The following is a 19,334-nucleotide window of genomic DNA, read 5'->3' on the forward strand; positions in this document are numbered from 1 at the left end:
AGGGAGGGGCGAGGCCGTGGAGGGATTTGAAAACAAGGATGAGAATTTTGAAATCGAGGCGTTGCTTAACCGGGAGCCAATGTAGATCAGCGAGCACAGGGGTGATGGGCAAACGGGACTTGGTGCGAGTTAGGAGACGGGCAGCCGAGTTTTGGATCACCTCAAGTTTACGTAGGGTAGAATGTGGGAGGCCAGCCAGGAGTACATTGGAATAGTCAAGTCTAGAGGTAACAAAGGCATTGATGAGGGTTTCAGCAGCGGATGAGCTGAGGCAAGGGCCGGAGACGGGCAATGTTATGGAGATGGGAATAGGCGGTCTTTGTTATGCTGCAGATATATGGTCGGAAGCTCATTTCAGGGTCAAATATGGCACCAAGTTTACAAACAGTGTAATTCAACCTCAGACAGATGTTAGGGAGAGGGATGGAGTCAGTGACTACGGAACGGAGTATGTGGCGGGGACCGAAAACAATGGCTTCAGTCTTCCCAATATTTAATTGGAGAAAATATCTGCCCATCCAGAACTGTATGTTGGGCAAGCAGTCTGACAATTTATAGACTGTGGAGGGGTCGAGAGAAGTGGTAGTGAGGTAGAGCTGGGTGTCATCAGCGTACATGTGGAAACTGATGCTGTGTTTTCGGATGATGTCGCCAAGGGGCAACATGTAGATGAGAAATAGGAGGGGGCCAAGGATAGATCCTTGGGGGACACCAGAGGTAACGATGCGAGAGCGGGAAGAGAAGCCGTTGCAGGTGATTCTCTGGATATGATTAGATAGATAAGAATGGAACCAGGCGAGTGCAGTCCCACCCAGCTGGATGACGGTGGAGAGACGTTGGAGAAGGATGGAGTGGTCAACCATGTCAAAGGCTGCAGACAGGTCAAGAAAGACGAGGAGGGATAGTCCATGGGGTTGTTAATGTCCATGGGGTTGTTAATGTCCATGGGGTTGTTAATGTCCATGGCATTGTTAATGTCCATGGCATTGTTAATGTCCATGGCGTTGTTAATGTCCATGGGGTTGTTAATGTCCATGGCATTGTTAATGTCCATGGGGTTGTTAATGTCCATGGGGCTGTTAATGTCCATGGCGTTGTTAATGTCCATGGCGTTGTTAATGTCCATGGGGTTGTTAATGTCCATGGGGCTGTTAATGTCCATGGCGTTGTTAATGTCCATGGGGCTGTTAATGTCAATGGCGTTGTTAATGTCCATGGGGCTGTTAATGTCCATGGGGTTGTTAATGTCCATGGGGTTGTTAATGTCCATGGTGTTATTAACCCCTTCCCTGCACCTTTTAGCTTCATACTTGATAATCACATTGCCACGTTCTGGCTATGTTGAAGCCACTTATATAAATGTAAGCTGTTGCTGTTCCAAAGTTGCGAGCTATCCCACACATGAAATTTGGGATGAGACACAATAAGGAGACAACTCTGGTCAAATGTTGAAGGGAGTAGAGAAGCACAGCGACTTAGTGCTTCACATAGAGAGATATTTAAAATTGGAGGACTGGTTCATAAAACAAGAGTAGCACCAGGAATAGTGACAGTGTGCTAATGAGGACTCAGTGTTAGTATGGCCAGATGCAATCTGAATCTTTTGAACGGTAGATGCAATGCCAGCCTGAGGTTTCGGCTTTCTACACTTAGCCCTGTTACAAAGTTGAGCCTTGTACTTGGTCCAACGCCTCTTTGACTGAGGAAGACGCTCGTGCACTTGTCGGCATGAAGCAACATTAGCAGCATTACCACAACATGCATGCTAACCCACTTCCAGTAATACACCCTGGTGATACAGTGTGGACGAAACTCTCTGGCCAGAGTGCTTGGCGTGCTGGTACATGCACAAGTGTGGTGGGTCCTAGAACCTACGATGTGCAAGTCAGAGACTCGTCGTGCAGCAGGAATCGCCGTCAGTTCATTTGTGTTGATGAGCACCCTGATTCCTGGATGGCAGTACTGTCTAATGAGGAGAGATTGGGTCGACTAGGCCTGTATTCACTAGAGTTTAGGAGAATGAGAGGGAATCTCATTGAAACGTGTAAAATTCTGACAGGGCTAGACAGACTGGATGCAGGGAGGATGTTTCCCCTGGCTGGGGGGTCTAGAACGAGGGATCACAGTCTCAGGATACGGGGTAGGACATTTAGGACTGAGATGAGGAGAAATTTCTTCACCCAGAGGATGGTGAACCTGTGGAATTCTCTACCACAGAAGGCTGTGGAGGAAGAGATAGATAGATTTCTAGACGCAAAAGGCATCGAGGGGTATGGGGAGAGAGCGGGAATATGGTATTGAGATAGCGGATCAGCCAAGATCATATTGAATAGCAGAGCAAGCTCGAAGGGCCGAATGGCCTACTCCTGCTCCTATTTTTCTATGCTTCTATGCAAACAATACACCTGAGATTGAGGACTTTTCTGAAACGCAGGTCCCCAGCGGTCCTCCAAACTGTCCACTGTCTCCGAATTAAGCGACAACACTAGAAACTCCTGGTATTCAGACACCAATCACCGATCGCAGATCTGGAAGACAGCACAAGCCTCCAACTCGATTAGGAGGACTATGTTTTTTGGAATGCCTGTTTGTGATTGTGTGTTTTTGTATTGGTTAAATTTCAGAGTGCCACTATATATACGCACATTTGTTTTGGAAAAAAATCACCATGCTGTATTTGAAATCTGAAACGGATAGCCAGTATATCTTCCGTGAGGGAAAGGATGTGATATGAGGCGTGCTTTTCTATACGCAGAAAGCGTCTACGCCGCTGTCACGTGTCTCACTCGTGTCTCCCTGGTGCCTAGGTTGCTGGTTTCTGGCTCGTGGAGCTCTCAGCTCTGACTCCTTCAACTTCTGTTCCTTAACTGGCATTGTTAATAAAACGTGGATACTCAACAAACACACGACCTCGCCTACTTTATGAAGAAGTGTCAATGCAGGATAGTCAAAGGAAGAATGGGGCCAATTAGGGACCAAAAAGGAGATCTTCTTATGGAGGCAGAGGGCGTGGCTGAGGTACTAAATGAAGACTTTGGGGTCGATTTTCTGCCAGCAGTCGGGCGGCTTTCCAGGCGGCCGGGGGCCGAAAATCGCTGAAAAAGCGGGTCGCGACCCCCCCCCCGCCACCGCCTGATTCCCCGCCCTGTCCGACTTTCGGACCGCCGTTTCTCTGCGACCCGCTTCAGTCCCGGCCGCCGCTGGCGGGACTGGTCGTCGGAACACTAATGACCAATTATTACCTTATTGAAGTAGATTTTCCGGGGCCGTAGCGAATTTGGGGCTTTCCCCACGTGAAACACGCCTGCGGGGAACCCCGCTGATGAGACCTGGCGTGAAGCTTGCCGGCTTGCTTGCTTGCAGCTGCAGGTCAATCGGAGAAGCTGCGATTTAAAAGGACAGCACTTGTATGTTGAAGGACCTTGTTGTTGCAGGTTTGGGGCTACTTCTTCAAGGCTTAGGCACAGCTATGGAAGGTTGGAGCCTCACACACTTCTCCAATGCGATCTCCTGGGAAGCCCCTCTCGCCACCCTCACTCAGCGCTTCCTCAGCGGAGGCATCTACGAGAAGCATGGGACGCCTTTTTTTCCTTCCCTTCTTGCCATTAGAGGATCTCCAGCAGCAGAGGCGGCAGCCGCAGAACCAGGAACAGCAGGATCAGCAACGGAGCACCAGGCTGCTGCTCACTCACCTGAAGCTGCACAGGCCAGAAGGGGCCAGCACTTGGAAGTGGCTTGAGAGCACCTTGCTGCGCTTTAGGGGGCCATGGGGACCCGTTTCTGCACTGGCAGTCCTACTCAGAAGGACTTCCATGAAGATCTGGTTTCTCTGTTCAACAGATGGCCAACGCTCCTCAAGAGATGTCATTCTCTTATGAGCACTCACCATGTTTTCCGTACCCTGGCGAGTTATCTCCTGCATGGAGGTTGCCAACCTTTCCATGGTGATGCGTTCATGTGCCAATGACTCCACAAAGGCTCTGCTCATGGTCGCTATGGACTCCTCCATTCGCTCCACACTCGCAGCGACCCTGGAGACAAAACCTGCCAGAGACTCCTGCATCTGTGCATGGAGATCCATCACCTCTTCTCTTGCAGATGAACCCAGAGGCAGAGGGTCGACATGCAGCGCAGCTGAGCTGAGCTGGCAGAGTCCTGCGCCTTCCGACGAGGACTCTCCACTGCTGTCCCTGTCTCCAGAATCTGCTGAGGCTCACTTGTGAGCTGTGAAACACCACGTGACAACACTACTCTATGTCCCGAAGGTCCCCCCGAGGTGTGAGTGCCTGCGCTGGTGCTGGGTGCGCTTACTTCTGCTGACGCTGCACCCTCAGAGGTTGGAGCTTCCTCTGAGGAGTCTGTCTGCACAGCCTCTTCCTCCTCCACAGTGAGGACGGGGGCTCTGGATGGTACTGTGGGGGAGTAAAGGAAGGAGTTACAGATGTAATGCCAAGGTTCTTCTGGTGACTCCCAGCGAGTTGGCATCTGCTGACACCTGCATCCATGCAGCCTTGGTCTCAGTGGGAGGCCTCTTCCTCCCTGACCTAGGGAAGAGGACCTCCCTGTGGGCCATAACCCCATCCAATAATGCCTGCAGTGAAGCCTCGTCGAATTTGGAGGCAGCTCGGGGTCTGGCACTGGCCACAGCTGCTGCAGGCTCCTCTGCCATCCTGTGTGGTTCGTTTGGAAGCCTTCAGAGGGTGCAGTGCTTGCTATGGACCTTGAAAGCACCACGAATGATGGCATCATACTGTGGGGATTTCTGACTCGAATTGGACAATTAGCAAGGCTTCCCACATGCTGGGAATTAATTGGCCACTTGAGGAAAAATTGCGTGGAACTGGCTGACACTTTTTTATGTGTGTCAGAAACCCCACATTCGGGGAAACCCGACCATTTCCCACACAAGCCGAAAATCGGGGCCTTTACATCTGTCTTCACTGGAGAAGAGGAGGCTGCCAATGTAGCAGTAAAGAAGGAGGTAGTAGCGATATTGGATAAGGTAAAAATAGATAAAGAGGAGGTAGTTAAAAGGTTGGCAGTCTTCAAAGTAGAAAAGTCTCCTGGTCCGGATGGGATGCATCCTCGGTTACTGAGGGAAGTAAAGGGGGAAATTGCGGAGGCTCTGGCCACAATCTTCCAATTCTCCTTGGATATGGGGGTGGTGCCAGTGGACTGGAGGATTGCAAATGTTACACCCCTGTTTAAAAAAGGGGAGAGGGATAAACCTGGCAACTACAGGCCAGTCAGCCTAACGTCAGTGGTGGAGAAACTTGTAGAGACAATCATCCGGGACAAAATTAATTGTCATTTGGAAATGTATGGGCGAATAAATGAAAGCGCTATACAAGTTGTTGTTGTTGTTGTATTGGGGCATTTCTAATAACCCTCAATCCCATTTGTTGACAAGAACCAGTTCCAACTAGTTCCAACAACAACAACAACTTGTATTTATATCGCGCCTTTAACATAGTACTACATCCCAAAGCACTTCACAGGAGTATTACAGGTAGACTACCCTTTATCCGAACTTCCGAAAACCAAAACCCTCTAAAAACCGAAGGTTTTTTCGGTCAGCGTAAGTCGTGCGCATGACATGACCAGAGTGGCGCACGACTTACAGGCCTAGCCGGATAAGGGATAGTGTAGCATTTTTCCGCACTTCTGAAAACCGAAATCGCTCAGCGTAAGTCGTGCGCACGACCCTGACCCCCGCCGACCCCCACCCCCGACCCCCCGCCGAACCCGACCCCCGCCGACCCCGACCCCCGCCGACCCCCGACCCCCGACCCCCCCGCCGAACCCGGCCCCCACCCCCGACCCCGCCGACCCCACCCCATTTCGGATAAGATATAGTGTACCAGCCTTTATCCGCACATCCAAAACCAGAAAACCTCTGAAAGCCGAAAGTGGCGCAAAGCATGACCCGACGCTGCCGATGCTTGACCCACGCAGGTGTTATGCTGCTCTGTGTGATATTTGCTGCTCTGTGTGATATTTGCTGCTCTCTTAGATATTTGCTGCTCTCTTAAATATTTGCTGCTCTCTTACATATTTGCTGGCTTTTAACAATTTGTGAAAATGCTAAAAAGAGCTGCAGATACCCCAATGGGTAACAGTGAGAAGCAGAGAAGGAAGCATCGCTCATTATCGATATCGCAGAAAGTGGAGTTATTGCAGAAGCTTGACCGTGGTGTGTCTGTGCGACGTCTTACTGAAGAATATGGTGTGGGAACTACCACCGTATATGACTTAAAGAAACAGAAAGACAAGTTGTTGAAATTTTACACTGACAGTGATGACCATAAACTAATGAAAAGTAGGAAAACATTGCATAGGGCAAAAAATGAAGATCTTGACCGTGTGCTGATTGAGTGGATTCGACAACGCAGAGGTGAACGTGTGCCACTGACTGGTTTGATGGTCATGAAGCAAGCTAGAATATACCATGAAGAACTGAACATTGAAGTTGAGTGTGAATATTCAGAAGGTTGGCTGCATAAATTTAAGAGGCGTCATGGTATAAAATATCTGAAAATCTGTGGTGAAAAAGCTTCTGCTGATCATGAAGCAGCTGAAAATTACATAGATGAGTTTGCAAAAATAATATCTGATGAAAACCTCGGTCCTGAACAAATTTACAATGCTGATGAAACAGCTCTGTTCTGGCGCTACGTTCTTAGAAAAACATTAGCAACGGCTGATGAGAGTGCACCAGCAGGTTTTAAGGATGCTAAGGACAGGTTGACTGTTCTTGGGTGTGCCAATGCTGCAGGCACACACAAGTTAAAGTTGGTAGTGATTGGAAAAAGCCAACATCCGAGATGTTTGAAAGGTGTATGCAATTTACCTGTGCATTATTATGCGAGCAGGAAAGCATGGGTAACCAGAGGAATATTTTCTCACTGGTTCAATAACCACTTCGTACCAGCAACACGAGCTCATTGCAGGCAAGTTGGACTGGAAGAAAACTGCAAAATTTTATTGTTCCTGGACAACTGCTCCGCACATCCCCCTCCTGAACTTCTTGTGAAAAGTTATGTTTTCGGCATTAACTTTCCCCCTAATGTGACATCTTTAATACAGCCTTGTGACCAAGGAATTTTATGCTCCATGAACAGCAAGTATAAAGATGTTTTTTGAACTCTATGCTTGATGCAATCAACAGAGGCGAAGGAATCCAAAGCTTCCTGAAAGAATTCAATGTTAAGGATGCCATTTATGCAGTTGCTAATGCTTGGAACGATGTTGACAAACCAACATTAACAAATGCTTGGCACAGACTTTGGCCTTCAACGATGTTTCATGAAGATGGACCTGCAGATGAAGAGTTTGAAGGATTTCCTGTCAGTCAGGAGAAGATGATGATATCAAACCTCCTCACTTACGCCAAAGGTTTATCATCCGAAAGTGTAAATACGTTAGAGGAAGCTGACATCGAAGAAGTGCTGAACATTGACAATGATGCACCTGTTGTGCATTCGTTGAGTGATGGGGAAATTGCTGAAATGGTGTTAAATAAAGACAAGCATGAGGATAGTAGTGATGATGATGATGACATTGTGAACACAGGTGAAAAAATCCCCATAGACGATATGGTGACAATGTGTGATCAGTTAATTGCTGGCCTTGAAAAACGTGCATTTATCAGTGAGCAAGAGATTATGCAAGTTTACTCAATTAAAGAGAGACTGCTTAGACAGAAACCAATGTTAATGAGACAGATGACACTGGAAGAAGTCTTTAAAAAGGCCGTCTGTCGTAGTGCTGCTTCATCACTTGAGAATCCTGTTCCTGGCCCATCTTCAGATGTCCAACTCCAACCTGATGACAATGATGACAACACTGATGTACCCTCTTCTCCAAGATTCTCAAGCCAGATGTAATGTACCTTTATTGCATGTTTATGTACAGGTACTTAGCTTAGTTTGTACCTGTACATGTTTGAAGTTTTACTGAATGTTTTCCTTACAAATAAACTGTACTACAGTATTTATCCCTGTAACTACAGTATTTATAGTCGTTATTTATCCCACTCAGGTATTCATAAGGTCCGCCGACCCCCACCCTTTCGGATAAGGGATAGTGTATCCTTTATCCGCACTCCCGAAAACCGAATTAATCTGTAAACCGAAGTGTTTTCGCTCAGCGTAAGTCGTGCGCACGACCCCGACCCCTGCCGACCCACCGCTGACCCCCACCCTTGCCGACCCCCACCCCCGACACCCCCCCGACCACGACCCCCCGCCGACCCCCACCCCCGACCCCCCCCGCCGACCCTGACCCCCCGCCGACCCCCACCCTTTCGGATAAGGGATAGTGTATCCTTTATCCACACTCCCGCAAACCGAATTACTCTGAAAACCGAAGTGTTTTCGCTCACCTTCCGAAATCCGAAATTTTCCGAAAACCAAAACACGGCTGATCCCGAGGTTTTCGGATAAAGGATAGTCTACCTGTATAAGACAAAAAAATGACACCGAGCCACATAAGGATAAATTAGGGCAGATGATCAAAAGCTTGGTCAAAGAGGTCGGTTTTAAGGAGTGTCTTAAAGGAGGAAAGAGAGGTAGTGAGGCGGAGATGTTTAGGCAGGGATTTCCAGAGCTTAGGGCCCAGGCAGCAGAAGGCACGGCCACCAATGGTGGAGCAATTCTAATCAGGGATGCTCAAGAGGGCAGAATTGGAGGAGCGCAGAGATCTCGGGGTGGGGGGGGCAGTGGCTGGTGGGGTTGGAGGTGGTTACAGAGAGAGGGAGGGGCGAGGAGGCCATGGAGGGATTTGAAAACAAGGATGAGAATTTTGAAATCGAGGTGCTGCTTAACCGGGAGTCAATGTAGGTCAGCGAGCGCAGGGGGTGATGGGCGAACGGGGCTTAAGAACATAAGAACATAAGAACATAAGAAATAGGAGCAGGAGTAGGCCAATCGGCCCCTCGAGCCTGCTCCGCCATTCAATAAGATCATGGCTGATCTGATCCTAACCGCCAATCCACTATCACAGAACCATCTCCTGAATCTAACAGAATTAGACACACGAAATAGGAGCAGGGTCAGGCTATACGGCCCCTGGGCCCGCTCCGCTACCCACAGGGCCATGACCGATCCGAACCTAGACTCATGTCCAAATTCCTGCCCGCTCCCCATAACCCTTAATTCCCTTTACTTTTAGGAAACTGTCTATTTCTGTTTTAAATGTGTGTAATGGTGTAGCTTCTACAGCTTTTTGGGGCAGCATATTCCATGGACCTACCACCCTCTGAGTGAAGTAGTTCCTCCTCATCTCCGTTTTGAAAGAGCAGCCCCTTATTCTAAGACTATGCCCCCTAGTTCTAGTTTCACCCATCATCGGGAACATCTTCCCCGCATCCACCCGATCCAACCCCTTCACAATCTTATATGTTTCAATAAGATCGCCTCTCATTCTTCTGAACTCCAATAAGTAGAGTCCCAATCTACTCAACCTCTCCTCATATGTCCATCCCCTCATCCCCGGGATTAGCCGAGTGAACCTTCTTTGTACTGACTCGAGAGCAAGTATGTCCTCTCTTAAGTATGGACACCAAAACTGTACGCAGTATTCCAGGTGCGGTCTCACCAATACCTTGTACAACTGAAGCAATACCTCCCTATTTTTATATTCTATCCCCCTAGCAATGAAAGCCAACATTCCATTGGCCTTCTTAATCACTTGCTGCACCTGCATACTAACCTTTTGAGTTTCGTGCACCAGGACCCCCAGATCCCTTTGTACTTCAGTACTTTCCAGTTTCTTGCCATTAAGATAATAACTTGCTCTATGATTTTTCCTGCCAAAGTGCATAACCTCACACTTTCCAGTATTGTATTCCATCTGCCAAATCTCTGCCCACTTACTTAGCCTGTCTATGTCCCCTTGCAGGTTTTTTATGTCCTCCTCACTCACTACTTTCCCTCCCATCTTAGTATCATCTGCAAACTTTGATATGTTACACTCGGTCCCCTCCTCCAAATCGTTAATATAGATTATAAAGAGTTGGGGACCCAGCACTGACCCCTGCGGAACACCACTAGTTACTGATTGCCAGTCTGAGAATGAACCATTTATCCCAACTCTCTGCCTTCTGTTAGATAGCCAATCCTCTATCCATGCCAGAATATTACCCCCAATCCCGTGATTTTTTATCTTAAGCAATAATCTTCTGTGTGGCACCTTGTCAAATGCCTTTTGGAAGTCTAAATACACTACGTCCACTGGTTCCCCTTTATCCACCCTATATATTACTTCATCAAAGAACTCCAGCAAATTTGTCAAACATGACTTCCCCTTCATAAAACCATGCTGACTTTGTCCTATTAAATTATGATTATCCAAATGTCCTGTTACTGTCTCCTTAATAATGGACTCCAAAATTTTACCTACCACAGATGTTAGGCTAACCGGTCTATAGTTTCCAGCCTTCTGTCTACTGCCCTTTTTAAATAAGGGTGTTACATTAGCAGTTTTCCAGTCTGCCGGGAACTTTGCCAAGTCCAGGGAGTTTTGGAAAATTATTACCAATGCATCCACAATCCCTACCGCCACTTCCCTCAAGACCCTAGGATGTAAGCCATCAGGTCCAGGTGATTTATCCGCCTTGAGTTCCATTATTTTACCGAGTACCACTTCCTTAGTGATTTTGATCGTGTTTAGCTCCTCCCCCCCTTTAGCCCCCTGTTTGTCCAGTGTTGGGATATTCTTAGTGTCTTCTACTGTAAAGACTGATACAAAATATTCATTCAGTGTTTTTGCCATCTCCATATTTCCCACCATTAATTTCCCGGTCTCATCCTCTAAGGGACCAACATTTACTTTAGCCACCCTTTTTCTTTTTATATAACTATAAAAACTCTTACTATCTGTTTTTATATTTTTTGCTAATTTACTTTCATAATATATCTTCCCTTTCTTAATCAATATTTTTGTTATTTTTTGCTGTCTTTGAAAGTTTTCCCAATCCTCTATCCTCCGACTAGATTTGGCTACCTTATATGCCCTTGTTTTTAGTCGAATACTACCCTTAATTTCATTACTTAGCCACGGATGGCTGTCTTTTCTTTTACACCCTTTTCTTCTCAGTGGAATATATTTTTTTTGGAAGTTGTAAAATAACTCCTTAAATGTACACCACTGATCATGTATCGTCTTACCCTTTAATCTATTTTCCCAATCCACTCTACTCAATTCCGCTCTCATACCTTCATAGTCTCCTTTATTCAAGCTTAGCACGCTTGTTTGAGATCCAACCTTCTCACCCTCTAACTGAATATGGAATTCAACCATGTTATGGTCACTCATTCCATGGGGATCCTTTACTAGGACATTTTTAATTAATCCTGTCTCGTTACACAGGACCAGATCTAAGGTTGCTTGCCCCCTGGTCGGTTCAGTTACATACTGCTCAAGAAAACCATCCCTAATACACTCAATGAACTCATCCTCAAGGCAGCCCTGCCCAATTTGATTTGTCCAATTAATATGATAGTTAAAATCCCCCATAATTATAGATGTTCCCTTATTACAAGCCTCAACTATTTCCTGATTGATACTCCGTCCAACAGAGTTGCCATTGTTTGGAGGCCTATAGACTACGCCCACTAGTGTTTTTTTCCCCTTATTATTCCTTACCTCCACCCAAACTGTTTCATTATCCTGATCTTTTGACCCAATATCATTTCTCTGTAGTATAGTGATTCCTTCCTTTATTAACATAGCCACCCCACCTCCCCTTCCTTCCTGCCTGTCCTTCCTGATCGTTAAATAACCTGGTATGTTTAATTCCCAGGCATTGTCACCCTGCAGCCATGTTTCTGTAATGGCCACAAGATCATACCCATATGTAGTTATTTGTCCCATTAACTCGTCTATTTTGTTACGAATGCTACGTGCATTCAGATAGAGAACTTTCAAAGATGTTTTGTGAGACTTAGTTCCTGCTTTTGCCCTTTTTATTACTTTACCTTTTAATCCATACCTTCTGCCCCTTCCTGACACACTCTGGTTTTCAATTTCCCCACTGCTACCTAAGTCTATGACCTTCTCTGCTGTCATTTTTATTATTTGCTCTCTTGGAACCTCCCCCCCACTAGTTAGTTTAAAGCCCTCTCTACAGCCCTAGTTATATGATCCACCAGGACTCTAGTCCCAGCACTGGCCAAGTGAAGCCCGTCCCAACGGAACAGCTCCCTCCTGCCCCAGTACTGGTGCCAGTGTCCCAGGTAGCAAAACCCATTTCTCCCACACCAGTCTTTGAGCCACGCATTTAACTCTCTGATTTTATTTGTCCTAGCCAAATTCGCTCGTGGCTCAGGTAATAATCCAGAGATTATTACCCTTGTGGTTCTGCTTTTTAATTTGGCCCCTAGCTGCTCAAACTCCCTCAGCAGAACCTCTTTCCTTGTCCTGTCTATGTCATTGGTACCAACATGGACCACGGCAACTGGATCCTCCCCCTCCCACTGCAAGTTTCTCTCCAGTCCAGAGGAGATGTCCTTAACCCTGTGAAATAAAGAATAGATTTGCCTTTCTAATCTAGGCTTTATTAGCTTTAAAAACCCAGTAGCACATCTTTCAACACCAGTCTCCAACAATGACTAGAGAGAACTGAATTTAAGATGGCCACCACAAATCACCTGACACCCACTACCAATGAGTTTACAACATATATCTCAAGGTAGAAACAAACAATCAATTACAATACTTCTTACTAATACAGAGAACAACCACCCCATTCACCAATCACAATACTTCTAATTAAACATAGGAAATAATCACTACATTCACCCCTCCTTTTAAAACATGCTCCAACCTAAATAACCTTTACAATTTATAATTAATTTATTTACAACTAAAATACAAATATAATATTTCAACAACTTTAAAACATTACTATCAATTTAAAAGTCCATTTTCAATCGGTCGACCGGATATCTTGTTCGTGTCGACCTTCTTAACCTTGGTGAAATTCCTTGCCCTCCCACACCCGGAGGCACCGAAGTATCCTCTGCAGACAGGCTATCCATATCCCGATTATCAACGGTTTCCGGATTGGAAATCCCATCAGGAAGTAAACTAGGACGGTCGTGAACATCCATCAAAGGCTGACTAATAGAAGTATAATTATCTGCAATAGGATTGGAAACATTCGTAGTATCTATAACAACATCCACATTATCTGAATCATGACTATTATTAGTATCCTCGGAAGAGGGCTGGCCACCACAAGGAGCCAAGTCTTTAATTGAAACAGTACTTTCTTTCCCATCTTGGAATCGAATATGAGCACATTGGGAATTTGCCACCAACAGCTCCACCTCCTCCACTAAAGGATCATATTTTGACAATCTAACATGGCGTCGAAGCAACACAGGTCCCTGCATAGTAAGCCATGAAGGTACCGAATATCCCGTAGTAGATCTCCGCGGGTAATTAAAGAGCCTTTCATGGGGGGTCACATTAGTAGCCGTTGAAAGCAATGATCTAATGGAATGCAGGGCATCAGGCAGTACCATTTCCCACTGTGTATTCTTAAGATTCCGGGATGTCAAAGCCAACATAACTGCCTTCCAGATCACCCCATTGTATCGTTCGCACTGTCCATTACCCTGGGGGTTATACGGGGTAGTTCTACTAGTAGAAATTCCCCGACTCTGAAGGTATTCCTTCAACTGGGAAGACATAAAAGAACTTCCTTGATCCGAATGGATATACGCAGGCATCCCAAAGATGACAAAAAGTTGAGTCAGACATTTGATAACTGTAGCAGCTGATACATCTGCGCAAGGAAAAGCAAAAGGAAACCTTGAAAACTCATCCACAACAGTAAATATGTATCGATTTTGAGTCGTTGAAGGAAGAGGCCCCTTAAAATCAACGCTCAAACGTTCAAAAGGAGAAGTAGCCTTTATAAGATGAGCTCATTGAGGCTTAAAGAAATTCGGTTTACACCGAGCACAGATAGAACATGATGAAGTCATCCGCTTGACGTCATCAACTGAAAAGGGCAAATTCTTACTGCATACGAAGTGTATCATCCTCGTAACCCCAGGATGACTGATGCGCTATCAATTACTCATAAAAGACCGAGAGTTAAGAGAGTAACTAAAGGCTGTTATTAACAAAAGAATGAAGGTCTGCCTCGAGTGGTCGACCGGTCCAGAAATACAAAGGGCTGGGGAGCAGTCACCTTTATACTAGGACTTGTGGGAGGAGTCAGCCAAGGCATGGCCAGGCATGTACACAGTGGAATACAAACAGTGGTTTACCACAATGACATAAAGCATTGTGAAGATTAATAAGCGTATCTCCGTGAATCACAGAACAATAAGCCCTCGACAGTGCATCAGCAGCAACATTATCCTTCCCCGGACGATAAACTATATCAAAATGGTAACATGCCAACTCAATCCTCCACCTCATTATTTTATCATTTTTGATCTTTCCAAAATGTTTAAAATCAAACATAAAGGACACAGATTTTTGATCGGTTACCAACGTGAAATGTCGCCCCGATAAGTAATGTCTCCATTTACGCAGTGCTTCTACTATTGCATATGCCTCTTTCTCTATTGAAGAATGCCTTTTTTCACTATTGTTCAAAGTACGTGAGAAAAAGGCCACAGGTCTTCCATTTTGCTTCAGAGTAGCCCCAATTGCAAAATCAGAAGCATCCGTCTCAATCACAAAGGGAACCTGCTCATCAATAGAATGCACAACTGCTCCTAGGATATCCTTTTTAAATTTATCAAAACATGTCCTGGCCTCCCATGATAGAGGATATGTCGTAACCCGTATAAGGGGCCGGATCTTCTGCGAAAAGTTTGCAATCCAATTAGAATAGTAAGAAAACAGTCCAACAGCTCGTTGCAAAGCCTTAGAATTAGTAGGATAAGGTAAATCGATCAATGGTCGCAGACGTTCTGGATCTGGTTTAATCTTATTTCCCGAGATAATATACCCCAGTAGATTTACCTCAGTAGATGAAAAGATACACTTCTCTTTATTAAAAGTTAAACCAACTTTTTCCGCAGCTTGAAGGAATCTTTCTAAATTAGAATCATGCTCCACCCTTGATTTACCACACACCGTGATATCATCTAAATATGAAAAGGTGTCAGAGAGAGAGTTATCACTTATAAAAGCATCCATTGCCCATTGAAAACAAGCAACACCATTAGTAACACCAAATGGTATTCGGCAAAACTGATACAGCTTTCCACCAGCCTCAAAGGCTGTATATGGTTGATCCCTCTTAACAATAGGAATCTGATGATAAGCACTCTTTAAATCAATAGTGCTAAAAAACTTATACTGAGATACTTTGTTGATAAGCTCATCAATCTTAGGCAAAGGGTACGCATCTAATTGAGTATACCTATTAATAATTTGAGAGTAGTCTATCACCATTCGTTTCTTATGCCTCTCGTTAGTGGTGACAACTACCTGAGCCCGCCAAGGCGAACAACTAGGTTCAATGATTCCTTCCAATAAAAGACGTTGGACTTCAGAATTAATAAATTCTCTATCCTGACTGCTATACCTTCTTGACTTGGTAGCAATTGGCTTACATTCCGGCATCAAATTGGAAAAAAGTGATAATGGAGAAATGGATAAAGAAGTTAATCCACAAATGGATAAGGGTGGCTTAGTCCCTCCAAACAAAAGACTAAGACTCTCGTGTAATTTAAGCACATCATGACCAATCAAAATATCCGCACAAAGATTAGGCAAAACAGATAGGCGTATATCAGCACGACTTATAAAACTCTCGGTACTGCCCATATCTATGAGAGCCTTCACTCCTAACCCATTAACTTGGGCCATAACTATAGCTTTGTTTAGGCCATGAGCAAATGCAGCAGAAATTGATGCAATAAACGCCCTCTCTACAGGTTGAATAGTCGCAGAAGAGGAGGTAATTGAACCTAATGATTTACAAACACGTGCATAATGACCTCTCTTGCCGCATTTACTACATACAGCCTCCCGGGCAGGACACTTCAAACGAGGATGCCGGACGTTCCCACAAAAATAACACTTCTGAATCCTAGAGGCAACAGCTGCCGAAGTAAAAGGTGGAGCTGTTGGAGTAGAAACTATTTCAGAATCTAGTAAACCACTCCCATTAAGTCCACCTAATTCCTTTTCGTCCGGAACTGCCGAAACCACAGTCACAGACCGATTAGAAAGAGCATAAGAATCCGAACTTCTCTGAGCCATGTCCAATGTAGAAGCTTGCTCAAAAGCACTCTTGAGATCCAAAGTCTTATTTTCTAACAACCGCTGACGAATTGATCTAGACAGTAGTCCATTAATAAAAGCATCCCGTACCGATTCTTCCTTATATTCTTCGGCCGTCACGGCTTTATAATTACAGTTAGCACCAAGGTGCCGAAGTGCTTGTAAATAAGTATCCAAAGATTCTCCCACCTGCTGCCTATGGGCAGATCGAAGGTAACGTGCAAATACCTCATTCTTTGGTTTAACAAAAATCTTCTCCAATGTAGAAATAGCCAATTTGTAAGTTTTACAGTCCAAAATATACTTATACATATCCGGAGCAATGTAGTTGATCAGCATATTCAGCTTATTCAGAGACTCTTGTTCCAACACACCCAAAAAGTTTATAAATGTACAATACCAATGTTTCCATTTATCATCCACTCCTGCAGAATTAGGGTCAGCATTGAATCGTTCCGGTTGAAGATATCGCTCCATTCTGATAAAAAGTTAATAAATTGAAATAAAGAATAGATTTGCCTTTCTAATCTAGGCTTTATTAACTTTAAAGACCCAGTAGCACATCTTTCAACACCAGTCTCTAACAATGACTAGAGAGAACTGAATTTAAGATGGCCACCACAAATCACCTGACATCCACTACCAATGAGTTTACAACATATATCTCAAGGTAGAAACAAACAACCAATTACAATACTTCTTATTAAACATAGGAAATAATCACCACACCCTGGCACCGGGCAGGCAACACAGCCTTCGGGACTCTCGCTCTCGGCTGCAAAGAACTCTATCTATCCCCCTAACGATACTATCCCCTACCACTACAACATTTCTTTTAACTCCCCACACTTGAATGGCCCCCTGCTCCACGGTGCTGTGGCCAGGTTGCTCATCCTCCCCGCAGTCCCTGTTCCCAACCTCACAGGGAGTAAGAGCCTCGAACCTGTTGGACAAGTGCAAGGGCTGCGGCTCCTCCAACACTACCTCCTGGATCCTCGTACCTGCCTCACTTCTAGTCACACCATCCTGACCCTGGCCACGGACTACATCTGAATTAATTAATTTAATTGGTGTGAATACCTCGTGATACACAGAGTCCAGGTAACTCTCCCCCTCCCTGATGTGTCTCAGTGTTTGAAGCTCAGACTCCAGCTCTTCAACACGGAGCCGGAATTCCTCGAGCAGCCAACACTTACTGCAAATGTGATCACCGTGAGCATCAATGGTGTCCACCAGCTCCCACATATTGCAGCAGCAACACATCACCTGATCTCCCATTCTATGTAATTAATTAAATTTATTAATATTATTCTTAAATACCCTCTGCCCCGATTTTAGATGGTGAATATCACACCTTAGAAACTATAAACCAAAGAGATTTAAGCTTCAAAAGGGAGAAATACTCACCAACCAATCACTTACCCGCTTTCTGGTGACGTCACACTTGGATTACTTTTTACCTCTCTCCTTCCCTCCGAGTTCCCAGACTGGAGACTGGTTGGCCTTACCTGGTCTCTGGGGCTTTTATAACCCCGCTCTGCCGCTCAGGATTCCCGCCGACGCTGTGAGGCCTTACCTGGTCTCTGGGGCTTTTATAACCCCGCTCTGCCGCTCAGGATTCCCGCCGACGCTGTGAGGCCTTACCTGGTCTCTGGGGCTTTTATAACCCCGCTCTGCCGCTCAGGATTCCCGCCGACGCTGTGAGGCCTTACCTGGTCTCTGGGGCTTTTATAACCCCGCTCTGCCGCTCAGGATTCCCGCCGACGCTGTGAGGCCTTACCTGGTCTCTGGGGCTTTTATAGCCCCGCTCTGCCGCTCAGGATTCCCGCCGACGCTGTGAGGCCTTACCTGGTCTCTGGGGCTTTTATAGCCCCGCTCTGCCACTCAGGATTCCCGCCAACGCTGTGAGGCCTTACCTGGTCTCTGGGGCTTTTATAGCCCCGCTCTGCCGCTCAGGATTCCCGCCGACGCTGTGAGGCCTTACCTTATCTCTGGGGCTTTTATAGCCCTGCTCTGCCGCTCAGGATTCCCGCCGACGCTGTGAGGCCTTACCTGGTCTCTGGGGCTTTTATAGCCCCGCTCTGCCGCTCAGGATTCCCGCCGACGCTGTGAGGCCTTACCTGGTCTCTGGGGCTTTTATAGCCCCGCTCTGCCGCTCAGGATTCCCGCCGACTTGGTGCGGGTTAGGACACGGGCAGCCGAGTTTTGGATCACCTCAAGTTTCCTTCCATTGTTGTAATTTGTAAATACGTGACCTTATGCTTAAATTCTGTGCACAGCAGAAAAGCTTCCTTGGATGCAATTTGCCCAAACCTTTCATAATTTTAAACTCCTTCCATTTATCATCTTTGTAGACCCATTGCCAGAACTAAAATGAAATGGAGATGCAGTTGTGTGTCAGCAATCAGTGAAGTATTAAAACTGACTTCATAACTTCATGACTTCATTACACTCTGACCAGTCGAGCTAGAAAGATGATGCATTATTAACAATCGTATTTCCAATGAGTTTATTCTGCTTAAGAACGGAAACTCAATAAATCAAGGCTGAGCGGGAGTTCAATGCTCTGCTGCCATCTTGTGCTTGCTTTGAATGAGGAGACACTGCACATTCAATATAAGACATTCAAGCACATTCAAGCAAAGAGTTGGAATAAACGGGTCGTTTTCCGAGTGGCAGGCAGTGACTAGTGGGGTACCGCAAGGATCGGTCCTAGGACCCCAGCTGTTCACAATATATATTAATGATCTGGACGAGGGAATTGGATGTACTATCTCCAAATTTGCAGACGACACAAAGCTGGGTGGGAGGGTAAGCTGTGAGGAGGATGTCGTGAAACTCCAGTACGATTTGGACAGATTGGGTGATTGGGCAGAAACATGGCAAATGCACTATAATGTGGATAAATGTGAGGTTATCCACTTTGGTGGCAAAAACAGGAAGGCAGATTATTATTTGAATGGCAATAGATTGGGAGAAGGGGAAGTGCAAAGAGACCTGGGCATTCTTGTGCACCAGTCGCTGAAGGTAAGCATGCAGGTGCAGCAGGCGGTTAAGAAGGCAAATGGTATGTTGGC

This window comes from Somniosus microcephalus, chromosome 30, assembly GCF_052327205.1.
Source record: "Somniosus microcephalus isolate GS21.2 chromosome 30, FLI_Smic_1.0, whole genome shotgun sequence".
In the NCBI taxonomy this organism is placed as follows: domain Eukaryota; kingdom Metazoa; phylum Chordata; class Chondrichthyes; order Squaliformes; family Somniosidae; genus Somniosus; species Somniosus microcephalus.